This window comes from Ictalurus furcatus, chromosome 18 (assembly GCF_023375685.1).
Source record: "Ictalurus furcatus strain D&B chromosome 18, Billie_1.0, whole genome shotgun sequence".
Lineage (NCBI taxonomy): Eukaryota > Metazoa > Chordata > Actinopteri > Siluriformes > Ictaluridae > Ictalurus > Ictalurus furcatus.
The window spans coordinates 23038877-23046726 of NC_071272.1; positions in this window are offsets into that span (position 1 = coordinate 23038877).

Here is a 7850-nt window from a genome sequence, read left to right on the forward strand (position 1 = left end):
TTTGTTGTCAAATGGAGCAGAGCGACTTTAGACTTCTTTCGAAGACGAGTCTGCTAAAAATATCAACTCTGCAACCTCTTTTGCATAAACTGCTTCCTAGATTTCTTGGCACTCTTCATAAAAATGAGCAGAATGAAGTATTACACAAGTGAATTTAAATAGCTTACCTTTGATCTAAAATCATTCTTGTCGAATAATAGTATTTCCTGACAGTACAAAACATATGCGGTAAAAAAATTATTAACATCCCTAGGGCATGTTTAAATGCAAATTGTTGTCCTTGAAAAAAATCTTTCTTCGTTTCTTCGTTTTCATTAAACATTTTATTCTCTTCAGGGTCACGGTGGATCTGGAGCCTCTCCCGGGAATACTGGGTGCAAGGCGTGGACACACCTTAGATGGGACATCAGTCCAGACACACACACACACACACATTCACAACTATGGGCAATTTAGAGATGTTTAATTCACCTGCTGACATGTTTTTGGACAGTGGCAGGAAACCCACGTGCATATAGTTAATATGCACAGACAGTAACTGGAGCTCAGGATAGAACAGTTCTCCCTGGAGTTGTAAGGCAACAATGCTACCCTGGGAAAAAAAAGACACTGTTTTTAATATTAAAATAAGCAAAATAAGACTCCAAAGATCATAAGTTCAGCATTGCAGTTTATTGATTCTTGGTGTTGTGAATTTCAGATTCAACCATTGGATTGTTAAGAAAAAAGAAAAAAAATGCTTTGATCAAGTGCAAATGAAAATGAGACAGATGAGTGAGTCAAAATGAAAGTGCAAACGAATCAAGACCGAGTCCAAAGGAAAGCAAGGCAGAGTCAAGATGGAGTCAAAATAAAAGAAAGGCAGAGTCAACACTGAGTCAAAATAAAAGAAAGGCAGAGTCAACACTGAGTCAAAATAAAAGAAAGGCAGAGTCAAAATCGAGTCAAAATGAAGCAAGGTAGAGTCAAGATCGAGTCAAGATAAAAGAAAGCCAGAGTCAACAGAGTCAAAATAAAAGAAAGGCAGAGTCAACACTGAGTCAAAATAAAAGTAAGGCAGAGTCAAAATCAAGTCAAAATGAAAGCAAGGTAGAGTCAAGATCGAGTCAAAATAAAAGAAAGGCAGAGTCAACATTGAGTCAAAATAAAAGTAAGGCAGAGTCAAAATCAAGTCAAAATGAAGCAAGGTAGAGTCAAGATCGAGTCAAAATAAAAGAAAGGCAGAGTCAACATTGAGTCCAAATGAAAGCAAGGCAGAGTCAAGATCGAGTCAAAATAAAAGAAAGGCAGAGTCAAGATCGAGTCAAAATAAAAGAAAGGCAGAGTCAACACTGAGTCAAAATAAAAGAAAGGCAGAGTCAAAATAAAAGAAAGGCAGAGTCAAAATCGAGTCAAAATGAAGCAAGGTAGAGTCAAGATCGAGTCAAAATAAAAGAAAGGCAGAGTCAACATTGAGTCCAAATGAAAGCAAGGCAGAGTCAAGATCGAGTCAAAATAAAAGAAAGGCAGAGTCAACATTGAGTCCAAATGAAAGCAAGGCAGAGTCAAGATCGAGTCAAAATAAAAGAAAGGCAGAGTCAACATTGAGTCCAAATGAAAGCAAGGCAGAGTCAAGATCGAGTCAAAATAAAAGAAAGGCAGAGTCAACATTGAGTCCAAATGAAAGCAAGGCAGAGTCAAGATCGAGTCAAAATAAAAGAAAGGCAGAGTCAACACTGAGTCAAAATAAAAGAAAGGAAGAGTCAACATCGAGTCCAAATGAAAGCAAGGTAGAATTAAAGAGCACAATGTTCATATCCAAACTTAAAAAATCTTAAAGAAGATCTTAAAATGTTTGCTATGGATGCATGGAAGTTTTTCTAGGAGACACTACATGAATAGTGTAATTCTATATGTGTTTAAAAGAACAAATATTATGCTAATTAAGGAAACTGTGTTTGGAAAAGTTAAGTGTTTAGATAATGCTATACAGTATACAGCTATACTACAGGCCCATATATTTAAGCTCAAAATATCACTCATGGAATGTGTTGTTATTTTTATATGTTACTTTTTTGCTCATTTTCATGAAGGAGGCCAAGTAATTCTGGAGGGCCCGGTAAATGTTGGATAAGTGGAGTTAAGTGTAGGAACCAGGAGTGGGCTTGTAAAATAAATGACCCTTCACACACACACACACACACACACACACACACACACACACACACACACACACACACACTGTCAATAGAGGTTCAAGCACAGTCTGTTGAAGCTGGAGGCATTGATGGATATGACAAGATGAAGTGACTCTTGATTAGTGGCCGCCCTTCCCTCAGGCACAAAGACATCTCCGCTTACATCAACATAACTGTCTGCTTAGTTTAAAATGTTGTTGTTGTTGTTGTTGTTGTTGTTTGCACCATCCTGTAAACTCTAGAGACTTTGTTGCATGTGAAAATGAATGGATAAGACGGTACTCCGATTAAATTGGCCAGTGAGTATGAACAGAGAATAATATCCCGAGATAAGGGACCTCAAGTTACTCCCGAGATAAATTTGCATGCAACTTAAGAACAAACAATTTAGAGAAGTAGATAAATAGCAGTATTTGTTGAAGTATTTGCATTGATCTTATCTGGAATTACGAAAGCTTAACACGCTACAGACTGTTATTAGAGCTCATCGAATGTCTCATCATGACATAATTAATTAATGAATTATTACGTGATGACAGAACGCATGTGATTCGTTGGACTCGTGAAACCCAGACAGCGTCGATTTCTTCGTCTCCTCCGTGCTTTTCTGATCACCACGATTGTAAAAATGCTTATTTGTATGGTATTGTATTGTAAAGCGTCCTTGAGCTCTGGAAAGGCGCTATATAAATTAAACATATTATTATTATTATTATTATTATTATTATTTGAGTTACCATAGTCTTCCAGATGAATTAGTAAGGGATGGTAATGTATAGCTAGGTATATTCAAATATACATAGCTATATACTCTCTAAATAGGTGGTTTGTTAGAGTGTTTAATGCCAAGATCTTGGCCTACTATTCAGTTATTGTTCTTAAATGCATCATTCAGTAAAATAATAGCTATAGCTATATTTCTGTGAGCTTTATGTAGTTGTAAGAGTGAGGAATGCAAGTCTGGAGCCACTCATGCATCCTGGGAGTGTAATATATTTTGTAATAATTATTTTTCTTTCAGCCATTTTATACTATACAGCATCACAACCTGAATAAAATGTTTGCACTGAGAACATTGAGAACGCCATAACTCGGATAATCAGGATTAAAAAAAAAAAAAAAAATAGCGTATGGATGTTTATTGGATGTAAGGGCGAAAAAAAACAAACAAAAAAAAAACTACGAAATATATATATATATATACTCATGTCCAGTAATTTTCGAGCATGATACGGTGTGTACACACACGAAGGAATAAATCCCTTGGATGTCATTTCCGGCTTCGTCCCAAGACTCAGTTTGTCCTCGCTGCTCTTGAGGAAAACCGGAGTGAGAGATGGCCAGAGAGGTGGAAATGTTTCACTCTGTCAGCTATGCAATATTTAAAGCCCTCAGCCAGGGTCCCATTAATGGAGCCCTTTTCCCCGCTGCTCTTATTCAAGTTCAAAAATGCCTCTCTGACACAAATTACATTTCCAACCCTGTTCACTGTGAAGAAAGCGGTAGAGGATTTTCAGAAGTCGAACACAGAACCGCTTTATTATCATGAAAGGAGCACTAAAGTTCATTTGGTGGAGGACTTCTTCCGGATAAAGTGTAATGGCATTAGTGGAACAGTGAAGTTACATTATTATTATTATTATTATTATTATTATTATTATTAAGTAGAAGAAGAAGATCAATCGGTTGATGCTTTACGTGTTTAGGCGTTAACAAGAGATCAGATGCTAGGAGAGATTTATTGTCAAAATGCCTGTGTTGTTAGCGTCATTTTTCTCCCAGCATGTATCTCTGGCTTTCATTCTCTCCATCAGTTTTTGCTGTTCGAGCCCCATCTTGTGTTGATACGCACTAGTCTTGAGTATTATTATCTCTTTGTATCATGTTTGTATCTAGTGGGAATTCATTCATATGGATCCATTTTTCATGAAGCTTAGTGAAGTCAACTTGCTCAGGGCTCGTCGTGTTGACAGCTTGTTGGGCGCGTTGCACTCCCTTAGCGGCTGCGCTACCACCTGACTGACAACCCCGTTAGTCAGCGAGAGACGATCCAGAAATGCAACCTGTATCAAACTGTAGCTCTTTAGCTGTTAGCGTTCTACTGAAGTCGGTTAGATATTGTTTGCATACCTGGAGAATGAGCCAGTATGTTCTTGATCGAGCAGATCGCGTGGTGGTGGTGGTGGTGATGGTGGTGGTGGTGGTGCAGCAGAGGCCTCTCTAGATTAGCTTCACCGCAGGAGATCATTAGGCTTTGCCTGATGGACAGCTTGTGTGTTTCCTTTTCCGTCAGAAAGTCCACACCGGAGTGACCCCGGCGCCCTGGGCTTGATCCCGAAGCTCCTTGCTTCTTTCTTTTGGGACTGTAGAACAAGTGGCTCCTGGTGTTAAGGAAGAGTGAGACTTTAATATTTAATCTTTCTGATTTTTTTACCCCCCGTCGTTCTCCTCCTCTTGTATTATCCTTCAGTTCCAATGCCCTGCAGCTATGAGTGACAGAGAGGCACATGGCGCCCTATGAAAAATGCATCTTCAGAAGATGACACAGTATGGGAATTTTTACGGATAGGACAAGGCTTGATGTTGTGCTGAAAGAAATATGTTCCCTGGCCTTGCCGCTGTAGTCGACTTGGCTTTGCGGGGCCACTTGGACAGGTGCGCAGTCTTATGCAACACCGAGAGGCCGCTGTGTCAGGAAAAAGGAGCGATCCGGCGCTGGACTGGAGCGCGAGCTGTGTTTCCTAACACAGGGCATTGCTTCAACATGTCCGATCAAAGCCAAGCAGTCTTTGAGCTCAGAAGCATGGTGAGTTTACCGATGTCTAGGCTGAATAATGTGTCACGTTTACAATAAATAAATAAAAAAGGATGCTGGAAATCGCTCTCAGTGTTTTGGGATACTGACCATAAGGTTGTGAGTTCAAACCCAGGCACTGTGTCAGCTGACACTGTTTGGCCCTTGAGCATGACCCTTAACCCTCAGGTGTATCATTTAATTTGTTAATCCTGTTGCAAACCATATATTTTTCATATTTCATTAAAAATTAATTACATGAATAAAAAAAATGTTGCTATTTGACAGATATAAGCTGATGTTCCATCGATTTTGCTCACTTTTCTAGATGCTCGCTGCCAAATTTAGCTCCATAGAATTATTACACCTAGTGGTCAAAAATGGAAACTGCAACAGGTGCTCAGAGAGGCCCATTGAGGCAGGGGTCACGCTGCCCCCTGCTCACTCTATGACCATTTTCAATGAAGGAGCAGCAGCAGACAGGACAGCTATTGACAGGGTTGCCAGGTTGTTGTTTTTTTACACCAAATTTAAAGGTTTAAATAGTCTCTGTGGACACCGGGATCTTTTTTTTTATAGCATATAATCAGAATTAATTTTATTAAATGCACACAAAACACTTCTTTTATAAGATATTGCACAGATTGAAGGATTAAGGAATGTATAATGTTTGTACAGTATATCAGAAATGCGTGTTCACCACGGTGTCCATGTTTTTTATGCAAAGGCTGAGAAAAAGAAGAAAATTGCGCCTCTGTTTTCCGGTGCTTAATTTGCTGGGCCATTTCTAGGAATTATGTGTGGCTTTTGAGATGTAGCTGGCAACCCTGCCAGAAATCTGGCAACCCTGTCTAGTTCTAATAGTGATACACACAGGAAACTCACCTGTGTGTATCGAATACAGTTGAATAAAGGTACGTCTAAAACCGCTCAAAATGAGCTGCTAGACGGTCCGCCGGATGTCCGCATGCTGTCGACTCTCAACTGCCTATGACAGGGTCACGCTAAAATTTCACTACATAGTCGCCTATAGAATAAGCCAAGTGTTTGAGGTTACGTCAGAATTTTTGTGGGCTTGGTCGTGAGCCGCTGCTGCATACAGATAAAGCAGAAACTCAGACACTCACCTGTTCCTGTCCTGCCAGCTGTATGCTGAGTGTCTCAGGGGTGCTCTAAAGTGAGGGAGGGACGGAAAATGGGGAACGGACGAGTGCTCTAATGGATGTGCACTAATGGGCCTGGAACGATTAGAGCAGGAAAGAGGTTGGACTTAGCTGATGGGACAGTCAGGCCTCATGAGCAGCGCTCAGACAGAGCCAAGTTTTTCAGCCAGAGGCTATAACACCGTGCTTATGCTACTCTCTGTGCTCTGGCAGTATCATCCTATGTAATGCGTTACTAGTCCATTCTTCAAATGTTTCACTTGGCTATTTAGTTTTATGTCATTCATAAATTATTCATCACGGGCTAGGTTCAAATGAAATAACGCCGAAAAAAAAAGATGGCCGCAGTACTATGTTTGTTTATGTGTGTGTTAGTTGATGTCTTAATTACGGCAGTGTTTGTCATAATTTCGACAATCTGTCATGAGATTAAGAGTATCTCAGTGGGACTCTCTGAGTCATTTTAATGAAGAGAACATCAGGTGCTGATTAGGCCATATTACAGTCCTTGATCTGAATGATGGCTTTTTGCCAAGTTCAGGTTTCACAAAAGAAGGTAACTTTTTGCCCTGCTGCCTACAAATGAAGTCTGGTTGACTACTGCCACCTGGTGGTTGCTTGACAAAGCTGCGCTTTCTCTCTCTCTCTCTCTCTTTCTCTCTCTCTCTCTCTCACACACACACACACACTCTCTCAAGTTCTCTGTAAGATCTTGCTCTGGATCATTTAATAAAAAGACGTATTGTGGGGACACTGTGCGTGAGACGTGTAAAAGCGGTGTTTTAAGTCGCATAATCCAAATCCTGCTTCTTAGAAAATGTTGAATCAAAGAACCAAATTTTGAGTTCGTATACGGATGTAAGCTATAGGCCGTCAATTATTTCAATCCACATGCTTGTTTGTGTTGTTGTTTTTGGGTTTTTTTTTTTTTTTAACTCAAATGTTGCTTTGGAACTTGCAGAATTTAAATATTGCTGCACAAAATCCATTCACACCCTACATACACATCTAAACACGAGTGTGATATCAGATGGCACTTCTAACTGCCCCACCACCACCAACACACCACTCAGACCCCAGGGAGCTTGGTATGCAGTGAGAGAAGGGAAAAGGGAGTTCGGGCTGATGGTGTATCATTGGATCTTTAGATAATCATATGGGCTAATGACCCCTCCAGAGAGTGTCTCTAATCCAGACGTCCCAGGAGGCACTTGGGCTGCCGTCTCTCCCTCCTTCGCGTTTCCTCCTAACAATCATGAATCTGAGCTGGACTGATTGTTCGGCTGGAAATCATCATCATCCTCATCAATGTCTGTGCATTTGTATTTGTGTGTGTGTGTGTGTGTGTGTGTGTGTGTGTGCTATAAGGTGAGAAGGCAGTATTTGGTGGTTTGTTTTAGGCCTTTATGCCTCTTTCTTTCTGTAAACACAGGAGTAAAAGAGCGTGAATATTGCTTCTTTTTACCACAAATCCAAACACACTAGGATATTTACCCACAATCTAGAAAAGGTTCAGATTTATAAGCAAGCCGTCTGAGTGTATGAGCTTACTTTAGACAGCTGATAAAGGCTACTATAGGAAGGCGACAGTAACTACAAATAACCACAAGCGTGATGAGCAGAAAAGCATCTCAAAACAACAGCAGAAGACCAAATCAGGTTCCGCTCTTGTCAGATTAAGAAGAGGAATCTGACACTACAGTGGGCACAGGCTCA